This window comes from Vulpes lagopus, chromosome 23 (genome assembly GCF_018345385.1).
Source record: "Vulpes lagopus strain Blue_001 chromosome 23, ASM1834538v1, whole genome shotgun sequence".
In the NCBI taxonomy this organism is placed as follows: domain Eukaryota; kingdom Metazoa; phylum Chordata; class Mammalia; order Carnivora; family Canidae; genus Vulpes; species Vulpes lagopus.
In genome coordinates this window covers 59441346-59464324 of record NC_054846.1, presented here as the reverse complement: position 1 = coordinate 59464324, position 22979 = coordinate 59441346, and the positions used below count along the sequence as shown (strand labels likewise).

Genomic DNA, 22979 nt, shown 5'->3' with positions numbered 1-22979 from the left:
GGAGGCCCACCCTGGACTCGCCCACTCTGAGAGCTGCAGAGAGCCAACCCCGGGCCAGCCAGGCTCACGACACGGTCCAGGGACAGAGTGGAAATGGGTGGCACATCCACTCCAAGCTACGACTGCAGCCTGACCTGGGCACGCCAGACACAGCTCCTGACAGAGGAGTCTCCGCGTGACAACGAAGAGTCAAACTGCGTGCGTGTGTGGGGCTGAGAGTGTCCTTGGGGGTAAGAGAGGGGATCTGTGCAAATAGTGTGTCCCTGGGTATGGAGGTGTTTGTGAGTGTGTGCGAGCGCTTGTGTGTGCTTTTGTAAGTGTGCATGCATGCTCCCGTGTGTGTGCATGCGTGCATGCTTCTTGGAGTGTGTGCACGTACATACATGCTTCTACGAGTATGTGCATGTGCGTGTATGTGTGTGCTCCTATGAGTGTGTGTACATGTGACAGTGCAGCCCAGGGGCCTCCGCACACCCTGGAGTGCGCACGTGTGTATGTGAACGTCACAGTGGCTGTGGCGGCTGGGCACAGGCTGATACAGGCGAGCAGAAGATGCCAGCTCGGGGCCTGGCACACCAACGACACCTATAGTTGTGGTACAGCCTCCATCGGTGTTCAGAACAGAGCCCGTGGGTCACCCAGGGGGCGGGGGTGGAGTGCCCCCTTGGCCGCCCTGCACCCCACGGGTCCCCTCGAAGCCCTGCAGGTCCCCCCTGTTCTGGGCCCTCCTGCTCCCCTGGGCGGCAATCAGGCTGGGGCTGGGAAAACTGCCGACGCAGCTCAGGGGAGGGAGGGTGGTTAACTCTCCATTTGCCATTAAACATAATCAGGAAAAAGTCTGTGTGGAGCCCACTGCTCTGGCCCAGAAGTGATTCCCCGGAACAACAGATAAAAGCCTGGCACTAAAGTGCAGCCAGAAACGATGTGTAATTGGGATGAAAGAACCCTTAAATCTGCATGCTGCTTTTAACTTAGGAGGTTTAAATTACAATTAATAGTTCCCTGGAAGAAGGCAGGAGGGGAAACAGAGAATTCCAAGGCTGTGAGCTCAGAGCCCTGGGCTCCATCCTCGCTCTTGAGTGTTTGGGGGGTTCTGGGAGGTAAGGAGGGAGGAGAAACAGGAGGTTTTTCAGTGTCTGGGGGGCCCCCGATGGGTTGCGTCCTTTATAAGCCCCACACTTGCCGATTCCCAAACAAGCTCATCCAGACCCCTGGACCTTTGTCTGCCCCCCGCCCCCCTCACACTGCCCTTGGATGTTGCCAATGGCAAATATTATCGTCCCCATTCCACAGATGGGGCAACCCTGGAGACATGTCTGTACTCGGGCTCTGGGGTACAGCTGGTTCACCTGCATCTCCACAACCAGGAGGGGTCGAGAGCTCATCCCTCCTTATGGTTCTCTGGGACACGGGGACCCACAAATGGGAAGGTATTTGCCCCACATCACTCAGGGCAACCAAATGGAACTAGCGCTTGAACCCAGGCCTCCTGACTCCAGGGGACATCCCCTCCTGTGCACCCCTGCCCAGTGAGTCTAGGGTTTTCTGAGGAGAGTATGGTTCTCTGCACCAGCCATGCGGCCCCTTCCTTCCCCCACCTGGTCTGGAGACGTACAGATTGAGCCCCGACTGTACCAACCTGAGGGAGGTTAGCAGTCCCCCCTGCTCAGACCTGGGCCTGGCCCTCCACCTTCGCCAGCCCTGGTCTGGGCTCTCCCCTTTCACCCCAGCACACTAACTTGCCAGGTTTCCCTCTGCCCAAGACTTCCTGCTTTCTGCTCCCATGTCAGGCCCTGGGCTCTTCCTCTGGGGTCCTGCCCTAAGGGACAGTAGGGCTGTGGGCATGAAGCTGACTGGCCGTTCTCCAGAAGCATGAAGCTGACTGGCCGTCCTCCGGGAACAAGGGTTTGGGTCCCCAGACAACACCCCCAGTCAATCAGAGAGAGCCTTGAGAGCCGGCTGGGCCTTCCCAGTGCTGGCTGAGTGGCTGCCCCTGCCGCTCGGCCAGGAGCACAGACTCGTGTGTTGGTGGGAATTCGAAAGCTCCCTCACATGAGCTCATGAGTGGCGGGGCGCCCAACCCTGCAGTTCATGGCTTTGGAATGTGTTCTCTGGGCTGGCCTGCTTCGGTCCCCCCATCTCGCCATAGCAAGTGCTCTTGCCTGCTCTTGGCCCTTCAAAGCCAGGCAAATTCCAAAAGAGCTCTTTTCTAAGCCTGCCAAATTGTGTAAGCACATACATGCATGCGTGTGTGTGTGTGTGTGTGTGTGTGTGTGTGTGTGAGAGAGAGAGAGAGAGAGAGAGCGCACCATGCACAGAAGCATCTGCGTGCATGGGTGCACCTGTCTGTGCATGAGTGGGCATACGTGTACATATTTGTGTGTATGTGTGTATATTGTGTGCTTGCGTGCTCTCGCGTGTGTATGTGTGTGTGTGTGTTCCGTGCATGAGTCGTTTTAAAAGAACGCAGCGGGATCCGCTCGGGGCCCTGTGTAGCTGAGCCTTATTTATAGCTCTCCTCTGTCTGGTTCGTTTCCTCCAACTTCCCCGCAGAATGATATGAATGAAAATGACACTATTGACTATCTTGGTAACCATAAAAGACCTTATAGAAATAAGATTTTTATAGTTTGTGGACTGAGAGAATCAAAAAACTAAGAGTTATGGACCCGGAGGGTAGGGGAGAAGCAAGCCGAGGCGGCAGGAGAGGTCCCCACGGTGGGTCGTCTGTGGGTTTTTTAAAACAAACTCATATAAATAAAGTGATTGTCTTGAAAGAGTTACGAGAGCCCTGAAGCGGGTGGGCAATATCCCCGTGGCCTCTGCAAAGGCGGGAGGGCGAGCGGGCCTCTGCCTGCCGGAGAGGAGGGCCGAGCTCTCGGAGCACCGGCTCCTGGCCTCCCACTGGCCTCCCCACTGGCCTCCCCACTGGCCTCCCCACGGGACCAGCGCCACCTGCTCTTCTGCAGCAGAGACGGCGTCCGTGAACCCTGCGGGACCTGCATGCGCAGCCCCCTCTGAGCCCGAATGGAGAGACCACCCCCCTTCCGACTGAGGCAGGCGACGCGTGTAAGTCGTGCTTGGCGGCCCCCGTTGGGGGAGACCCCTCATGAAAAGTCACAGCATCACCCCGTCCCCCACCCTGCAGTACGAGCCCCCGCAGCTCCCAGGCCCAGCCCGGCCTGCTCCTCTGCAGCAGAATTCAAAGCCACGTCCACAAAGTTGTGCCAGCGCTCATTTCTCATTGGTCCTTCAGGGGGCGAACAAGACTTTGTCCTACCCTCAAGGAGCAACCTCTCTGGTTGGGGGGGCGGGGGTGAGTGGTGAAGGGGCGCGTAGGCGGGGGCACAGGCCCACAGACCACACACAGGTATGCGGGTACACGGGTGTGCAGGTACGGAGAGCAGGGCTGAAGCTCGGCCGTGCAACTTCTGCTTTTGCTCAGCCCAGCGAGTGGGGTGCTGGGCCCTGGACACCCAGCGCTGTGGCCCCGAGGGGAGCCCCACGCCCAGTGGGCAGAGGGACACTGAAGGGGGCAGGTACATCACAGATGCTAAGGGTTGAATTGCACAGACTGCCCAGAGGACGGGGAACACCTCTGGCTGGGGTGGGGGCACAGGGGTGGGGGGTCTCCGTGGAGCCTGGAAGGGCAAGGAAGTCACTAGGGGGAGAAGGAAGGGCGAGCCTGCCAGGGGAATGGCTGGGGTGGAGGTGAGAAAGTACAGACCAGTTCAGGAGCCGGATCCCGTGTCCAGAAGGATGGCCAGCTGGGGGCCCGGGGTGGGGCGCGGGGGGTGTTTGGAAGGACTATTGAGGCTGGATCTAGATTGTTCACCATGGCTCGTTTTCTGGGGGAAACAGAGCCACCTGGAAGCACTTTGTGGGGAGGAGGCAAATGTTCCGGTCAGATTCCTGTTTTGGAAAGGTCACGGTGGATGCAGGGAGTTCAGGGCGGAGGGGTGACCCGGCCCAGGCATTCAGCCAGTGGCAGTGACATTGGACAGAGTCACGTCAGAGGTAGAAAGTCCAGGAAAGGTGGGAGAGGCTCCTCCCCAGCTTTGCATCCGAGGGAAGCTCCCAATCCGGCTAATGGATTTTCAGACAAAGAGCGGGATGGCGCACTTAGCAGCCAAGCAGTCAGCAGCCCAGCTTCCCTGGGGCTTCTCCTTCCCTCTCCTGTCTCCTTCTGGTCCCCCCTGCACCCCCACTTGTTCCCAGCCCTCTGGAGCAATACCAGGTCCCCGCCCTCTTCCACATAAAAAGGACAATCCTGAAAGCCAGACAGAAGCCGCTCCACCTGGCCAGGGAGCCCCTTGGAGATATCAGCTGGGCCTGAGAGGCCACCCGGCCGCCGGACCCCTCTTCCTAGGGACCTGGGGACAGGGGGTGAAGGCCAAGGAGCGCCAGTGGCCTTGCCCACAGCCTGATTCCCGGTCTGCAGGCACCGCTCGCCCCCCTTCATGACCTCTCAGGACAGGGGCCCCGTTCCCTGCCAGGGCAGAGCCTGGCCCCCTCGCCTTGGCCAGTGCCCCTCCGGGATGGGGTGCACGCGCCCTGGGGAGCAGCCTGGCCGCCATCAGCCGGCCCGAGCGTGTCTGAATCAAGGCTGGAAGAGCGGGACTCGATTCACACCGACTGGAGCCGTAGGCGAGTTTATGGTTCTTGATTACACCCAGCAGGGAGGCCTTCTTAGTGATGAGGAGAAAATATTCCACAACCTGTCTTTGCAATGTGCTGATCTCTTGGAGAGAGGGAGAGCGGGAGAGCGGGAGGGGTGGGGGAGGGGTGCAGAGAGAGAGGGATTTATGCAATATGAGAGAGGGGTTTGGGTTTTTTTTTTAATCCAGGGTTCCCCAAAAACGCCTCAACATGCCCTCCCTCCCCATCATTTGTTTTTGCCTTCGTGTAACTTTGAAGCAGAAGGACCCCTCCGGGCTTCCGGAAGCAGGTGGAAACCTTAGAAGGACGGGGACCCGAGCGCTCCCGGAGCCCCTCTCTCCCCTGCACAGCCTTCCCGCCACCGGCTTTGTACTCCTCGGTGCCCAAGTACAATGCCCAGCTCACAGTGACCCTAAGACACAAACGAATGCGAGAAGGGCTCCGTGTCTGTCCTCCCTCCCCGGGCTGAGACCTCCCGTGCTCCGCCCCCCGACAGCCCCGGCCAGGACCTTGCACGAAATCAGCCCAGATTATATGTTCTGGAGAAATGGAGAAGCCAGTGCCAGCTTCCACACCCTGCTGGCTTCCGCGTGCCGGCGAAGCTGCCCTTAGCCCTGCACGCTGTTCCTGAAGTTCATTCCGGTTTTAAGTGATACCTCATATGCCCCCCAGAAAAACGGGGATATTGGGGCGAGAAGGGGGGTTCTTGGTGCTCTTGCGTCTCTTAAAAATCCACAGGAATGAGAATCTTAAGTCATTGGATCTGAAAAGCACCTGCCAGTGGGGGGGGGGGCTCTAGTGGGGGAGCAGAGGTGGGGGGGGTTTCTCTGTGTCCACAGGAGCACTGAGGTCTTCCTGGCCGAGCCATCAGAGGGAGTCTGGGGGCTGGTGGTGTTCCCTTTCCTCTCTTGTGTCCTCTCAACTCCCAGCAGGTGCCCCTGTGGCCTGGTGAGGACCCTGCCGCTTCCCATTCTGCCTCAGTCCACTTGCTTGAGGGATGGGATGGAGTGCGGGGGGGCACTGAGAAAGAAACCTAAGCAACAGGGTCCTAACCTCCAGTATGTGACCTGGGATCCTCTCTGGGGGAGGGGACAGAGCCCCCAGCACCAAGGGTGGGGGGATGGCACACTCAACCAGAACAGGGGAAGCCCTCACCGGCACCAACCCTCCCAGCAAACAAGCTCTTCAAAGCCTCTGGGGAAGTGAGGCACTGGCACCTGGTGGACCCCGAGGCACCCCGGGTCAGCAATCTGGGCTCTGCGGGGGGGATGTGGGGGGGCCTGCCAGGTGCCCCCGGGTGGGGGGGGCCGTGCCCATCTGCCCTCCTTACCCAGGGTCGGATCGCGAGGCTGCCGAGGACCCGCGTGAGCCAGCCCCTCGCCTCTGGCTCTGCAAACTTTGGCCCCCCCACACACAAGGAGGAGGGGGGCGGCGCCACAGGGCCGGTGCCCGAGCTCCGAAACTTTACACTGAAAGTTAATCCGCTGAAGCGTAGCCCAAAATAAGCGCGCTGCCTAATGTGCCGGGAACTGGCGGTCGCAAGGCCAGACTGCTAGCGGATGTCTGTGCATCTCCGCCCGGAGCCTGCATTTAGCGCCAGCGAGGGAGTCTGGGCTGGAGCGCTGCTTTCACACCGACTCGAGCCGTGAGTTTATGGATCTTGATTGCACCCAGCAGGGAATCCTTTTTAGTGATGAGAGAAAAAATATTCAACAACCTGTCTTTGCATTGGGTGTGTTGGACACACTTCCCTGCTTCGGAATCAGACATATGCCCGTGGTGGGAGTAAAACTGCTGTCAGCAGGCCAGAAACACTCCTCTCCTCTCCCGTCCCCGCGGTGGGGGCTGCGGCCGGCCCAGCTCCCGGGGAGGGGATGAGGGGAGAGGCGGCCCCCTCCCCAGCCGGCCCTCCTGCCCCCCACCTGGGCCACCGCCTCCCTGCCGGCCACGGGGAGCGCGCCTGGGCAGTCCTCGGGGAGCGGGCTCCCGCGTGGGGCCCGCTGACAGCCAGCCCGGTGGAATATTGTATTAGTTGGTTGTGAGCTGTGTTCTCGTCAGGGTATCTGAGTTTCACAGAACAGACGGGGTGAGAGTTTTTGTGCTATATCCAGATTGGCTTAAAATAATGCCGTTTTTGTAGCTTATTAAACCACAGAAACTACACCAAAGTCATCTACGCTGCTGCCAGCAAACTCTAGGAGTTGGGGTTGGGGTAAGAGCTGAGCTCAGCCCGGGGCTCAGGCCCCCGCCACCTAGTTGGGCAAAGCAGAGGGTGCAGAGGCCAGGAGAAAGGGGGTCACCATCTCCTCCCGAGGCCTTCTTTGGGAGTTCTGCGGGCCCCCTCCAGAACCCCTCTGGGACATCTGAGAGAGCATGAAGATGGGGGCCTGTTGGCACAGAGGGGGCCTCTGGGGGCTGAGACGCGGTGCTGGGGCAAGAGAAGGTGGACTGAGGAATGGCAGGCCCAGACCCTACATGGGGAGGCTCCGTCTAGGCGGGGTGATGTGCCCCTGAGTTTCAGCCTCCGTCGGGTTCCAGGACTGCAGGAGAGAGGCAGGGCCTGGACACTGCAAAGGGGAAGAGGCTTGACCGGGGGAGGGTGCCAAGCAGGAAAGGCTCATCGGCAACCTTCCCTGGCCAGGAACACCTCCCCTTTCTCGTACCCCCTCCCAGACCCCAAAGAAGGCTGAGTCCCCTACCTGTGGGGAGGGTTGAAATAAGGGGGAAACGGGTCCTACACAAAATGCCAAAACAGCCTTGCCATATGTCATCCTGCCAGGATCTGGGCAATCACAGCTAGGGCTGCCCTGTAGCACCCAACCGATGCAATCTGTACAACGAGCCCCTGAGATACGTGCTGTAATGATCCCTAATGATCAGAAGAGGAAACTAAGGCTCAGAGAGGCGGAGTGGTTTGCCCAAGAACACACAGCTACAGAGCGGTGACGTTGGAACTTGAACCCCAAATCACCACCGAAGGAGAGCTCTAACCACACCGTACCCCAGTCATCCAGCACTCGAGACTCCAGAGTGAGTCGTGCACAGCTCTATTTCTTGTATACTCCCATGTGGCATGTTTAGAAATGGAGGCACCTAAAGAAAATGGAAAGGATGTGAGGTGAAGTCCGCATTCCCCATTTCCCAACGTGTCCACTGGCCGTGCCTCTGGCCTCCTGCCCCCCCAGCCTGTAGTGTCCACCAGGAGAGAACACAGGGCCAGTCCGTAGCTCCCAGGGCCAAGCGATGCCCTGGCCACTCCTCATGGGCTCCCCCCTCGTCTCCCTGCTCGCCCACCCCATCCTGGCCTGGGCCTCACCACCCTTTTACCTGGAGGGTTGCCCCACTCAGCTCATCGGCCTCCCTGGCTCCAGTCTCTCTCTGCTCCACGCGGTGGCCAGAGTGCGCCACGTAACCATGCCACCCTCCCGCGGACAACCCTCTTGGGGGGCTCCCACCACCCACGCTGGAGGCTGGAGGACTTCCACCTTCCCCTGGCCTGCAAAGACCCTTCACGAGCCACCCTACCCACCTCTCTGCTTCACCCCGGTGCGTTCCCCACACCAACCATGCAGAATAACTGGCCCTCCCAAACCCAAGCTCCTTGGACACCTCCCTGCTTTGGCTCAGTCAGGACCACTTGCCTGATACTCAAGCTTTATAGGGTTAACTTCATACCCCCCCACCCCACCCCACAAAAAGTCCTGCTGAGAACAAAGAATATGACCCAGAGACAGAGAATCAAAATAGTAGTTCCGAGGCTTCCGGAGTGAATCAGAGACCAGTGCCACACCCTCCCAGTCCAGCAAGCAGGACCTCTCGGGGCCAAGCAGGGAGGGCGGTTGTTAAGATTTGGGCCTAATTCCCGGCTCTAGTATTTGGGCACACCATTAAAAAAAAAAAAACCGTGCCTCAGTTTCCCCATCTGTAAAATGGGATGATAATAATACCTAACTCCTAAACTGGTTGTGAGGATTAAAATAAGTGATAAATATTTATTTATTTATTTATTTATTTATTTATAAATATAATATGTTTATATTTAGAATTAAAATAAGTAATAAATATATATATAAATATATTTATATATATATGACTTGGAGCAGGCTTAGCATACAGTAAGCATCATATAAATGTGAGCTGTCATTATTATTATTATTATTATTATTATTATCCCCATTCTCGCCATCATCCTCGTCATCTCACATGGCCCATCCAAGCCCCACTTCCTTTGATTTTGTTCTCTGATGATTTCCTAACAAATTCTCTCTCTCCCCCCTCCTTTCCCTGTCTCTCCCTCTTTTTCTGTCATATGCACATCCTCACACGCGTATGGACCCAGGTCCATATATTCAGATGCACACAGGCACACGTACACATACACGCACACGCACGCATGTGTGGAAGCAGCCACAAGCTCACACACCAGCTTCCCCACCCGCAGAACTCTTCTTGCACACTGAGGCCCCTTGTGGCCCCAGGGCCACCTCTCGATCTATGCCTTGGTCTAATCCTAACATCGGAATCCTAAATCAGGAGCTCCCAACAGCCCTGCGCAGGCTCCTGCGGGGCCCAGGGAACTGGGCACAGCCTGTCCCCAGCCAGGACCTGGCCAGCGGCGCCGCTCCGTGCCCGGGGTGCTGGTGCCTGGTGGACGGGAGAGTGACACTGGTACAGCGTGATCAGCGGACACATGGGCATGTGGGGATGGTCCCCGGAGCGACGGGGAGTGCCTTCCAGAATTATCCCAACTCTGCAGTATTGCCTCCTTTTCCAGCTCCTGCTCCGGTGTGTCCCACCAGCCCTCTGCATCAGACCCGGGGGTGGCAGATGCCCTCAGATTTAGAAACATCTGTTCCCTGGGCGGTCCGTTGGGGTCTCCTCTACACAGTGTTGAGGGCACCGAGGCTCCTCATTCACCGACGCCCTTCTTGACCTCGCAGAAGCTTCCAGACAGGGCCCTTTCACATCAGGAACCTTGCCTAATACCCAGCCGAGGCTCACTTTTATTCACTCACGCCTCTGTGTCAGGGTCGGAGGCAGGGGACGGAGAGGGAGGACTTGGAGGGGGACAGAAGTGAGTTCAGATACATAGCCTGCCTGCTGTGTGACCTCCTGGACGTCGCTCCATCTCTCTGAGCCTATTCCCTCCTGGAGACAAGAATCTGTACTTAGGTCTGTTGTGGGGAGTGACACGGAAAATAAATAAGAATGTGCTAGAGAGTTCTGAAGCACCAGACCATGGAAGGTTGTTCACCATCACCTTGGGGACTGCGCTCGTCATCCTCCCTTTGCTCCCAGCGCCCAGCCCCATCCTCTGCCCTGCTCTGTCACCCTGGAGCCTCACCGGCACAACGGGTGTCACCCAGGAGCCCCACCCACTGGCTTCCAGTCCAGTCCAGCTAATGTTCAGCAGCAGCAGGAGATGGGAAGGCCGGAGAAGAGAGAGACTGGGGATGCGTCCCCATTTCTTCCCAGGCTCGCTGCTGCCGGGCACCTGCCCCAGCTCTGTCGAGTGGCCCCACTCTCTGTCCCTCCTCCTCTTGCTCAGGCCTAAGGGTCACCACGGCTTGCCCTCCCAATTACTAACGTGCAGAGGGTTCACTGTCCCTGTCATTTCCCTTCTACCTGCGTCTCCCTCTCAAATCAAACTACCCTCAGCCAAGCCACTGGGGTGTTGCCAGTGTCCCCATGCTGATCCCAGTGCCCATCATAACTGGACCTGCCAGCACCTTCCCTGCTCGCTCCAGCTGTTCTGTGTCTTAAAGACACCCTGGGCCCACAGCTCTCTCCCTGCTCCCCACTTGCTGGGCCTCTTGTGGCTTTGGGTCACCGAGGACTCGCAGGATAAAGTCAGAGAAGGAAGGAAGGGCCTGGAATCATTCTAGGATGGCCGCCCCACCATCCCCTGCAGGGGGAAGGAGCCTCCTGCCCTCCCCATGCTGCCAGTGCTCCCTCCAGGCACAACGGGCAGCCTATCTGGGGGAAGACCTGCCCAGTCCCTGCCCCTGAAGGACAGCCCCTGGGAGACCCGTCCACACCTGGAGCTCAGCGCCTGCTTGCCTGTGCAGTGGAAGCTCTGGTTTAATTAAGGATCTTAGGAGAGAATTCTCTCTTGTTATTTTCTGAATAAATTAAGGAAGTAACTTTGATGCAATATCATTTTCATCTAATCAGGAACATTCTGAAATTACCATATTGTTTTCCATTAGAAACCCCATCAGCCCCCAAATCAGATAACCAGCCTGGAGGTTGCCAAGGCCCCTCTGTCCTGGGGCGGTTGCGTGCCTGCGGGGACAAAACGGGACTCGCAGCTCCTTGACACGATCCCTTGTTGGGTTCCTGCGACCGCTGGTGGCTCTTGACTAGGCTTCTCAGCCCAGGCCAGGGCTGCGGAGGGGTCCCCCAGGCCAAGGGCAAAGGGGAGGGGCCCAGGGGCCCTGCAGAGCAGGTTGGGTCAGATCAGAACCTGCCGAGGAGCTTCCTGGCAGTTGGGCTGGGAAGGAGGAGAGGTCAGGTTTGTAATCTCGGGGCCCCCATTCCCAGGCCAGGCTGCCTCACAGGGGCAAGAAGAAGGGAGCTGATGGGGTCCCAGCTAGCACCAAGGGCCAAAAGAAGGGGGACCTGGGGATCCAGCTTCTAAGAAAAGGCTGAAGACCGCCCACGCGAAGTGGGGCTGAGGCTGCTGGGGATTTGCAAAATCCCCCCACCCCCGCAAAAGCTGACTTCCCGGCTCGACATAGCTCCCTGAAGGCTCTGAGCTAAGGGTGTCGAGACCACCACAGCAAGCCAGGGGCCCGTGGAGGGGAGACGGGAGGATCCCGGGCCGGACTGTCCTGCAGCCAACCTCACCACCGCTGTCCCGGAGCCTCAGCCCTTCCCAGCGGCATGGGAGCTGGGGCCGGCAGGTGTCCAGGGCTGACCCCAGCCACCTCTGAGCCCCGTTGCAGGGCTACCCCGTGTGTGCAACGTCCCAGCATGCACCCAGAGAGACCCACGTCCACCCTGAAGAGGGTGATTTTGTTAGAAGGGCCTGGTGACCAGGTCAGAATGTCTTTCAGTGTTGGTCTGTTTGTCCCTCTTTTGCATTTCCCGGTCCCTGTGACATTTTCCTGTTTGTCTCTCTGTCCTGCCTCCCTTCCCTCCTCTCTTCTCTCTCTCCTCTCCTCCTTCTCATTCTTCCCTGCGTCCATCCCAAGAGCCTTCCCCAGAACACAGTGAGGACACCCCACCATCACCCCCCACCACCACCCCTGCGACCCTCTCGGTTTCATGCCCGGCTCTGCATTGCCCGGAGCACTTTCCAGAGCTGGCAAGTGAGGGAGGGGAGATGCTAGGGAGGAATGGGAGCCTCTCCACCACTCTCCTCGCGCTGCCCCACAACCGGAAGGGCACGAGCAAGTGATGTCATGCCAGTGTGAAGGAGGAGAACAAGAAGGTGCAAGAGAGTAGAGGGAGGAAGAGGGTGGCTGTCAGGCGGCAGACAAAAGGGAGGGGTGCAGATGGGAGCCAACAGGTCGGGGAGGGCCCAGGGAGGACGTAACCCTGGGACGGACAGGGGTCTTGCTAAGCTCCAGATGTTCTTCGAAAGTGGGGAGTTGTTCTCCTTGTCTCTGGGCCCCAGAGCTTCGCCAGAGGGCCAGGCCCATGGAAAGCCCGGGAAACATTTGCTGAGCTGAATCAGTAAGAGAACAACGTGCCCGATACAGCCGCGTCCCTTCTCAGGCCCTTCTCAGCACGTGCAGCAGGGGCGCTCGGGACGGGACGGCAGCTCCCATCCTCGAGGCCAGAGGAGGGCAGCCACCAGGAGGCACTGTGGGAAGCCCGGCAGGGCCTTGGGCACCGGAACCGATGCGGTGGGCCCTGCCCGGGTTGCGACTCTGGGCCCAGACACCTGGCCTGCCCGGAAAAGGCAGCAGCTCACAGGCGGGTGCATTGACTCGTTGTGCCCGGGTACCTCAGGGTGGCTGTTTGTGCGGTGCTCCTGGTGAGGTCCACTCGCCTCCCTGAGTGTGGGTGAGGGTGTGGTGTGGGGTGTGCGTAGAGCTGGTGGGCACACGTGCAGGTCGATGGGGAGGGGTGCGGCCGTAGCCCGAGTGGGACGATGCGCGTGTGTGGGAAGGACCTGGCCGTGCTTGCAGGCCTAAGTGGGAACAGCCAAGGGCCTGGACAGAGGCTGGACCGGGGTAGGAGCCCCCAACGCCGAGCCTCAGGGCGGACTCCACGGCTGCTGTGCGTTAGCCCAGAGGTGGGGGGGCATTTCCTCCTGGAGACCTTGACCGAGGATGTGGCAGGGCCCCGCCGCCCGGAGGGGAGGGGCCCTCTTTTGCAAGCCCTTGACGACTTGACGACTTGACGTGAGCCGCCCGCTTCACATGGGCCCAGTCCCAAGTCCCCGCGAGGTGCTGGATACATCTGGCTCCGTGAATACCTCCCACGGTCTCTTCCGGGCTTTCGCGGCTTTGAATTCCGAGTCAGCTCTCGCCAGCTGCCTGCCCCAGCAGTGGGCGCCCCCGCTGTCCTGCTGCGGGACGGGTCTCTTCCTGATTTTCACCTCCTGCCCCGAGCTGAGGCAGGTCTCTAAGCTCCCTTGGCCACCAGGCAGTAACACCTTCCCTTATTTCTTGACCACAGCTCAGCCCCGAACAGCGCTCCCTAGCCTCAGGCCTCCCTCCCTGCCTCTCCTCTGCAAATGTTGCATCCCCAGGGAGCGGGAGAAGGGTCCCCCACCCCTGCCACAATCCCCTTAGAGCCCACAGTGTAGGCTCCCCAATCCCCTTAGAGACCACAGTGATGCCCCCCATCTCCTCAAGAGACAACAGCAACGCGCCCCATCCCCTTAGAGACCACAGTGATGCCCCCCGCCCCCGTCCCCTTAGAAACCACAGTGTAGGACACCCAAACCCCTTAGAGACCATAGTGTAAGGACCCTCAATCCCCTTAGAGCCCACAGTGTAGGCCCCCCAATCATCTTAGAGACCACAGCATCGGCCCCCCCAATCCCCTCAGAGACCACAGTGTAAGGACCCCCAATCCCCTCAGAGGCCACCGCGATGCCCCCTCCCCTTAGAGACCACAGCGTACCCTCGCCCAGGCAGCCTACAGGAGGCTCCCAGAGAGGCATGCGGCCTGAGCCCTGGCTGGAACCCAGCCCAGCACGTAGGGACGCCCCTGCTGTGGCTGGCTGAAGCTTGTTGTCTAAGCCAGCCTGGGGGCGCTGGGGAGGGCGGCCTGACAGGGCTCGGAGAGCCGGGCACACCCTGGGTGAGGTCATGCCTGCCTCACACCTCTGGTATTCCCGCCGATCGCTATCTCCTCCCCCAGCCCTGGGGTTACTCCACGGCCTCCGCCTAGCTGCGGCCCAAAGAGGGGCGGAAAGTGCAGAGCCTGCCGTGGGCCAGAGGGAGGGGGGCCTGGCCTGCGGGCCTCACCGCCCCCCCTTTGCTCCTGCGTCCGCAGACCGATGGACAGGGCCGGCTGCCCCGTGGGAGCGAGGTCTGCTCCCCAGCACCCACCTGCACCAGGGTAAACCCTGTCCCCGGCTGGCTGCCCGCCCTCCCACTGCTCCCCCAGCCCAGGGAGCCAGACCTGGCAGTGGCGGGAGCCTGGGGGGCAGGTTCCAGAGGGTTGCCCCTAGGGGACACACGCAGTCACCTCCCGCCAGGCCCTCCAGGCCGGCTCACCTCGACCTCAACCAAACTTAAGTCATGCGAGCCGCCTCTACCCACGGGAAACCATAGGGTAAACTTTTGAGAACGAAAGGATGAGAATCCCACGGCTGAGATCAGGCTCGGGGCTCGTCCCAGGCAAACTGGATGCGACTGTTCTGGTGACGGTGCGTCCCCGCGGCCTGCTGGAGTCCCAAGAAAGGGCATTTGATGAGCCTTGGCTCTGAGAAAACCTGGTTCTTTGGCCTGGGATTTTCGGGAACAAAGAAGTGTCCCACTCTGGATGCTTTTTTCTTTTTTTTAATTTTTTAATTAATCTCTACACTCAATACAGAGCTCGAACTCACAACCCCGAGATCAAGAGTCACATGTTCTACTAATGAGCCAGCCAGGCACCCCTTTTTTTTTAAAGGCTTATTTTTTTTAAGATTTATTTATTTATTTATGATAGACATAGAGAGAGAGAGGCAGAGACACAGGAGGAGGGAGAAGCAGGCTCCATGCTGGGAGCCCGACGTGGGACTCGATCCCGGGACTCCAGGATCACGCCCTGGGCCAAAGGCAGGCGCTAAACCGCTGAGCCACCCAGGGATCCCCAGGCACCCCTTTTTAATAATTTTTACTTCAGCCCTGGACCCTTTTCCTTGACAGACTGGTGAGGTAGGGAGGGGGCTCCTTAGGAAACAGAAAGGACAAACGCCAGCAGCTCTCAGGAGACCAGGAGACTTGCTTATGTGCCCTGTTCTCCTCCTTACTGTCCTCATCCCTGGACTAGTCCCTGAGCCAGGGAAATCCAGGACCCAAGATGATGGCAGGCCTCACTTTTGGGGGGGCGGACATGATCTTCCTGGATGACTGGTGACTTCCCCTTCCTTCCCATCCTCATACCCCCAACACACCTCCCACTCGCTCTCCTTCTGTCTGCCTCCCTCACACACGACTGCAAAGCCAATGGTTCAAGGGTGCTGCATTGGCATCACCTGGGAGCTCCCTAGAACAGCAGATTCTCAGGCCCCACTCCAGACCTACTAAATCAGAAACTCTTAGATCTGCATTAGTTGAGAAGCCCGGCTCTACCCTCCCCAACCTTTCATGTGCAGATCACCTGGGGATGCCACTAAACAGAGATAGTGGAGGGGAGGCAGGGTAGGACTCAGAAGGTCTGGGAGGGGCCTGACAGTCTGCATTTTTTAGAAGCTCTCAGGTGAGGCAGGTGCTAGTCCATGGACACCTCCCCCTCTCCTTGGAATAGCAAGGCTCTCGACACCCCAATTCTCAACCCAGGTTGCACTTTAGAACCACCTGGGGAGCCTTTAAAAATACCACTACCCGAGCTTTGTCTCCAGAGATCCTGGCTTAATTGCTCTGAAGTGAGACTGGGGCATGGGTAGGTCTTTAAATCTCCCCAGGCGATTCTAGTACAATCGGAAGTTCTCAGCCAAGGGTGGTAAGAAGTGCTTCACACACACACACACACACACACACACACACACACACCCTCACCCTCTGGGGTCCTCCTCTCTTCGGTCTCCTGGATCCCCTTCCGCATCTCCTTGCCCACATCCCGCAGACATCTGACACACATGAGCATGAGCACGTGGACACACGGAGAGGTGTAAGGACAGATAGAGACTCTGACGCAGAGGAAGCAGGCGGGAGTCGGCTGGCACCCCCAGGCAAACGCAGACGTGGATAATCCATTTGCACGGTATATGTGTTGTAAACACCCGCAGGTATGGAGAGAGGGACGGACACATGCAGCAGCCGCAGGAGGGTCCCAGACCTCCTCCATCCGTCTGTCTCCATCCGTGGTCCCATCACTGCTCCAGACGAGAGGGCCCCTGTCTGTCCCTAATGCTACCAGCGAATGGGAAGCCCCGGCTTAGGCCCCCTCCTCTCCCTCAGTACCTTCCGCTCAGCACCACTGCAGTACTGTGGCCTGGACAGAGGCCTCCCGGGGAGCCCATGGGTGGCTCAGCCCCAGGATATCCCGGGGGCGTAGGGGACGCGCCTGCCCCCAGGGGGCTGATGCATCCTAGGGGCTGTGGGTGCCTTCAGCCCCTCAGCTCAGCCCCGCGCGGCTGCGTGGGGGGCCCCTCTGAGTTTCAAACCCTGCACCCCCCTCACCGCCCCATGTGCTGGGGCTCTGGGCAGACAGGCCTGATTGATGACTCAGGGGGGCTGTGGCTGCCGCAGGCCTATTTTATGATGTCATTAGGCAGCTCCGGCCGCAGGCAGGAATCCCTCCTGACATCATAAAGGACTTGATATTTCGCTAATGTTATCTTGGCGGCGTGTCGCCCTGACATTTTCTCTTTGCAGCGCTGCCCCCCAGGACCTGGAGTTGTCTAACTACAGCCTGGAAAAAAAATGCAAAACAGACAAATGCACCCTCGGGGGACAGCGGGAGAAAGCTAATAGACCGGTCCCCGGCTCCCCTCCAGCCCCCCCTCCCCCGCGGAGTGGTTCAGGTGGGAAGCATGATGTGGTTGTCAAGAGGAACCCAGGGCTGCCTCCCTGCTGCACCCCTCCTGCCCCGGCCTGGCCTGCTCAGCAGCGGGAGGAGGCAGTCCGGCACCAAGGTTCCACAACCCACTCTGCTACCCGGAGGCTATGTGATTCGGGCCAAGGCCCACCCTCAGTTACTCCTTCCACACCACAGGGGGTTGGCCCAGGCAACTTCACACTGTCTGAGGCTCTGGGGAGGGCAAAAGTGTCACACAGGCAAGAAGGAGGGACCCCACCCTAGGCTCTGACCTGAAACTCTAGGCAGCTGCAGGGAGGCTGGAGAGTATGGTTTCGGAGCCCCCCACTCCCACGAACGGCCCCGGGGCGCAGACTCAGAATAGCAAGAGGTTTCCTTAGCCCGAATCCCAGCTCTTCAAAAGACCAAGGCCAGCTGCTGACCCTAAGGAGAGGCTGGGGCGGCCCGGGTACAGATTGCTTGCCTGGGCCCAGTGAGCAGAAGCCAGCAGGCCGTGCCCATCCTCTCACCCAAGGGTGGCACGCGTGGTCAGGGCTCCGCAAAGGAGAAAGACCCACCAGCCCCCGGCACTCCTCCTAGGTCCACCTGCAAAAGGACCTCGGGCTAGATCAACCAAAAAATCCTCTCCCACCCGAGCAGCACCCACCCACCATACCCTGACCCCAGAGTCCCTGGCAGATGGGCCTCCAGCGGACCGCCCCAGAGGCGGGAAGCTCATTCCTTCCCCCAGGCAGCCCCACCGTCTCCTTCCCTGTGGCCTCCCTCCCCCACCCCCCAAGGGTCCAGACTCTGCCTTGTGGGCCTGGGGGGAGAGGGCTGCTCCCTCAGCCCCAGGACAGTGGGACAGCCCTGCTGAGCACGATATGCACACACCCTCCCAGGGTGCAGGGGGAGAAGCCAGGGTTTGTGCTCTTCTCAAAGAACTGGAGAATCTCCAAAGAGACTGGCCATTTAACCTGGGGTCCGTGGTTAGAACTGCAGTTCAGGAGAATGAGTTTCCTCTGTAATCCTGTGTATCTCGTGCGTTTAAAACACTGTTCGAAAAATAATAAAATAAATAAAATAAAATAAAATAAAATAAAATTAATTAATTAAATTAAATTAAAATAAAATAAAATACGGTTTGAGAAGGTTCCACAGGCTTCACCAGCTAAAGAAGTCCATGGCATTTGGGGGAGGAAAAAAAAAGTTTAAAAAGTCTGTTGCAGACTCCAGACAATTAGCCGTGAACGCGCTGTTTGGAGCGATCTGCTGGCCTGGGTGTGTCTCCCACCCCTGGAGGAGCCCCCACCCCCATCACCGGCCCTCTTTGAAGAAACTGCTCTAAAGATGAGCTAGACCAAGACCCACACCCAGGTCTGACCTCCACCGTTGTGTGTTTTCTGTGCCCTAAGGTGACTACACGGCCAGACTCGTGACTCCGGGACAAGCCGACCTTGATGGCATTGCCGAGGGCTGAGCATAGAGAGCCCGGACTCAACCCTGGCTTCAGAAAGTTCTCAGCAGGGGAGCAGGCTCGCTCCAGCCACACCCCGGCACCAGCCTTCCTGAGCACCCCAAGAGCTTCCTAGGCACTGCCCCCTGAGCCTGACGGCCCACCCCGCGCCCTTCTAGTAGCCAACCCCCGCCCCCAGCCTTCCAGTGCCTGGCTGGCCCCCCCGCTTCAGGCTCGGCCGCAGCTGAGCATGAGCCTCCCAGAGGCGCCACCGTGGGCCTGGATGCACTCGGGGCGGTGGCGCAGGGAGACAAGACAGCGACTGGCTGGGAGCCCTGTCCCCTGGCTGGCCCAAGGGGACGCAGCCTTGGCTCTCAGGCTGCATCAGGAACCAGTGGGCGCTTCCCCCCAAAGCAAGAGGACCACGGGGCTGGGGGGGGCTGGGGAGCCCCCACTGCCTTGTTAAAGAGTCATTCTGAAGCCACGGCCCCTCCGGAGCCGCAGGACAATGATGACTCTTGGTTGCCCGCGCTGGTGGACAGCCACTCGACACTGCCCAACGATGAGTTCATTCAGCAAAAACGTGTTGAGTGCCCGTTATTTGCCAGGTGATGGAAACAAAGGCAAAAATCCCCGCTCTCAAAGAGCTGACATTCTCAGGGCGCCTGGGTGGCTGGTCACTTGGGCCACCAGCTCTTGATTTCGGATCAGGACATGATCTCAGGGTCCTGGGATCAAGCCCTGCATCAGGCTCCATGCTCAGCAGGGAATCTGCTTGGGGATTCTTTCTCTCTCTCTCTCTCTCCCTCTGCCCTTCCCCCCAACACACACTCATGTGTGTGCGCACACTCGATTGCTTGCTCTCAAATAAATAAATCTTTAAAAAAAAAAAAAGAGCTTACATTCTCTCGGGAAGGCACACAACAGAGGAAACGAATAGGTAAAAAGTCTAGTATTCCTGGGTGTCCTAAGTGCCGTAGATAAAACTAAAGAAAGAGCAGGGCGTTGCTCGCAGAGGAGGTAACATTTGAGTACAGACCTGAAGGGGATGGCGAAGGGAGCCGTGAGGAGGTCTGGGGCGAGAGCATTGCAGCAAAGGACATAGCACACGCAAAGGTCCTGAGGCAGGAACAAGGCTGGCAGATTTGGGGAGCAAGGAGGGTGGTGTGGTTGGAGGAAAGTGAAAGGGAAGAAACAGACCCTCACAGGTACGGAGATGGAGCATTGGGGCCCTGAGGCTGCGGTGATGACCTCGGCTCTCCTCCCCAGGAGATGGGAAGCAGCAAAGGTCCTGAGCATGCAAGCGACGGGCTAGGACTTGAGTGTCTGTTAACAGGATCAGTGTGGCTGCCACACGGGGACCAGGCCACCGGGGAGCGGGGAGGATGCCAGTGCGCTGCCCTGTGCTGTGACAGTGGGTGCTGGGTGCGTTCTGCACGGGGAAAATGGCCCACCTGGCGCTGCTTCTGGCCCTGGCACACTTTCCGCACAGCGCACCTGGGAAGCAGGTCCTTCGTCCCCCTGGGAGAAAAGGACAGAAAAGGAAGCTCGGGTCCCGAAAGGCCACGCAGCCGGGGAGGGCGTCAAGGCGGCCTTATCCCACCCACGCCCGGGCTCCTCCCTGTCCACTTGCAGCCAGGAGGACGCAGCCCTCAAACGCCAGCTCACCCTGCTTTCGCTGTGCGGTCAAGCTCACGTGATACCTGTTGGTCTTACGTGCTTTTATTTTCACTCACACCGTTTGCAACTTTTAATCAGTTTTTTTATTTTATTTGACATTCCATTCAAAACCATCAGGGAAGGGAAGAGATGGCAAGGGGAGGGGGAGGCATTTGATGATGGCAAGAGAAGAGCGGAGGCCCTGGAATGATCCATGCACCACAGTCCTGGTCCAGGGCCCAGGAGCCCAGGGCAGACAGGGAAGCCCCCAACCCCACCCCCGACCCCGAACCCCGTCCCTGCACAGCCACCGGCCCATGCGGGGATCCACATCCCAGTGAGGTGGCCCAGGACTGAGCCGGGGACCTGGGCAGGGCGGTCTCACCAGGGCAAGAGCAGAGTAGCCCCCAGTCAAATCCCAGGAACGTTCCAGAGATGGCAGAGGGACCGTCGAGACACAGACCACTGAGCGGGGGCACACGTGCCCTGAAGTCCAAGCCGGCAGCTGTCCCAGCAGGTGGCGAGGCTGCCCGCCAGCAGGTAGGAGGGCTGGGAGGGGCGCCACGAGGGGAAGGAGGAGGCGGCCCGGGTTCTCGCAGCCGCTGGGGTGAGGACTCACGTGCAGCGGGCAAGGCGACAGCTCGCGTTTAGAAAGCCGGGAGCCTCTGGGGCTCTGGGGCCGAGTCCACGTGGGAGAGGAACGTAGGGAGCCCCCCTTCAGAGGCTGAAGCGGGCTTCCGAGGCTCATCTGTCACCGCCACCGCAGCCTGGGCCAGCTCTGCAAGAGGGAGTTGCAAGAAGGGAAGGAAGGAGGAAAGGAAAGAAGGATGGAGACAGAAAAAGGGAGCTATGGCAGCCACATCCAAGAGTCCATCATGCTCACCTTGATACAGCCACGCCTGCAGGCGGAGGTAGATCCCAACACCCTCGCAGGTAGAGGTGCACCCCCAGAAATGCACCAGGCGATGGGCACAGCCCCAGAAGCACTCGCTAATGCACGTACGGGGCAGACTTAACAGATACAACATCCAGAGACGCCCAGAGGCCCTGGAGAGGATAGACATGCTGACAGTGATGCGCACCTTGGTGCCAACAGAAGGGCGTGGAGCCACATCCACGGATACCGACAGAGGTGGGCAGGGATGCACCCGTGTGGACGCACCCGTGTGGACACACCAGGAGGCACACACCGGGACAGAGATTGAAAGGACACCTGTGCATACAGGCAGAAATGCCTAGACACACGCGGGGCACCTGGATGGCTCAGTAGGTGAGCATCTGGCTTTGGCTCAGGACATGATCTCGGGGTCCCAGGATCGAGTCCCACAAAAGCCTGCTTCTCCCTCTGCCTGTGTCTCTGCCTCTCTGTGTGTCTTTCATGAATAAATAAATAAAATCTTAAAAAAAAAAAAAAAAGAAATGCCTAGACACACGTACCTGGATACTGACAGATGTATGCATGCAAGGAGTTCACCCCCACGCAGATGTGCAGGCACACACCCGGCTACGCGCACACGGACAGGTGTGCACGACTACACAGACATGCCTGTTCTTATACCGATATTGATGCACAGCCGCACATTTACCAGAACACACGTTCCCAGAGGAGGTGAATGCACACGCGCAAGGGCACGCTCGAGGACGTGCTCGGGCACGGCCAATGGCCAGGCACACATACACAGCTGGGCGCTGTTCCGAGCTCAGGCCTGGGGCTCTCAGCACCCTCAGGCCAGCCAGCTTCAAGCCAGGTGCTCTCCTGACGCAACCCTGCCAGCCGCCCAGCCCTGCTTGGCTCCCTGGCACTCGGGCCCTCCCTCCCACCACCTCTAGTCTGCCCTTTGGCCCCGGGCCAGGCCCCGGGCTCCAGGATTGCAATTGCTCCAATTCTCCCAGGTGCCGACTCAGCCAAATTTCACACCCAGCTGTGGAGCCAGGCCAGTGGGGCTTGTTGCAGCGTGCATGGGGCATCGACGCGGGGGTGGCGGGAGGGAGCCAAGATGCTGCAGGGGCAGAGAGAAGAGCAACCCAGCCGCCATGCAGGCCTGCCTGGCGAGGCCAATGCCCCTACTACAAGTCATCCACCCTTGCTCCCCACCCCCGAAATGGGGCAACGTATCTGTCCCACCAACTGTGTCACCTAAGTGTACCTATCACCCCCCTGGACAAAGGGCAGGTTTCGCCTCACCTTCTCTCGCCTCTTCCCTACGATGACCCGGGTCGGATGGCGCCTGTGTCATCCCAACCGGGTGGCGAGCTCAAAAGGGGAAGTCGATTCCTCCAGGGAGCAGCCAGGACGAGAACCCAGGGGCCGGTCGGTAAGGCTGCACCTGGGGAGCGGCCAGGCTCCCATCGCTTGCCCACAACAGACATCAGTAATCGATCAGTCTCTTCTGGGGAATCCAGACTTGGCTTGGAAATCCCTTTCGATGCGCCGCTGCAGGCCGACATTCAAAACTGGCCAGAGCTGGCAGCCGGGAGGAGACTCGCTGCCATGCCGTCGCCACCTCTGATTCATCTAATTCGGGGAGCAGAAGGGGTGACTGGATGCTTCAGGAGAACACAGGCAATGTGCCTATCAGAGGAATTTCCCTACTGTTTCCAAAGGCTCCTGTTCTCAGCCACCCCCTCCCTGCCCCCGGGGTCTTACTACACTGGGCCGGAGGTTTAGGGACAGGTCACTGCCGTTGCTCTATTTCACAGAGGGGGGACGCTGAAGTTCCGGCAAGGTCATCCAGGGTCACACAGCGAAGAGCCGCCGTGGGCCTGGGGTTCGAGCATCAACTCCCATCTCGGTGCTTTGACCATCCTGGTCAGACAGGCCAGGCCAGAGTGGGGGCGGGCAGGGATGGAGGGCGGCAAGAGGGGCCAGTCTCCTCCCAGCAGAAAGGAATCGACCCTACAACTAATTGGTTCAGAGTGCTTCTTTTGACCCTAATTAGCTATTTGTCATGTCTCCATTTGCATACCAGAAAAGATGCAAATTTGCATATTTGTAAATGAGGCTGAGCCTGGATGTGGGTTCTGGAAGCGCTTGGCGGTTGCTGGCAGGCAGGGAGGCAGCTGGCTCTTGCCACTA

At 59.0% G+C, this 22979-nt stretch overlaps 1 long non-coding RNA gene across 2 annotated transcripts in view; it reads right to left on the bottom strand.

The window, feature by feature from the left end:
* Positions 1-20054: 20054 nt before the first annotated feature.
* LOC121481371 overlaps positions 20055-22979 on the bottom strand; it is a 64779-nt gene continuing 61854 nt past the window's right edge. For both annotated transcript variants that reach the window (XR_005985267.1, XR_005985266.1), the window contains exons 4-6: positions 22089-22418; positions 20787-20950; positions 20055-20681 (exon numbers count right to left, since the gene is read on the bottom strand). This is a non-coding gene — a long non-coding RNA (uncharacterized LOC121481371). The remainder of the gene's footprint in view (positions 20682-20786; positions 20951-22088; positions 22419-22979) is intronic.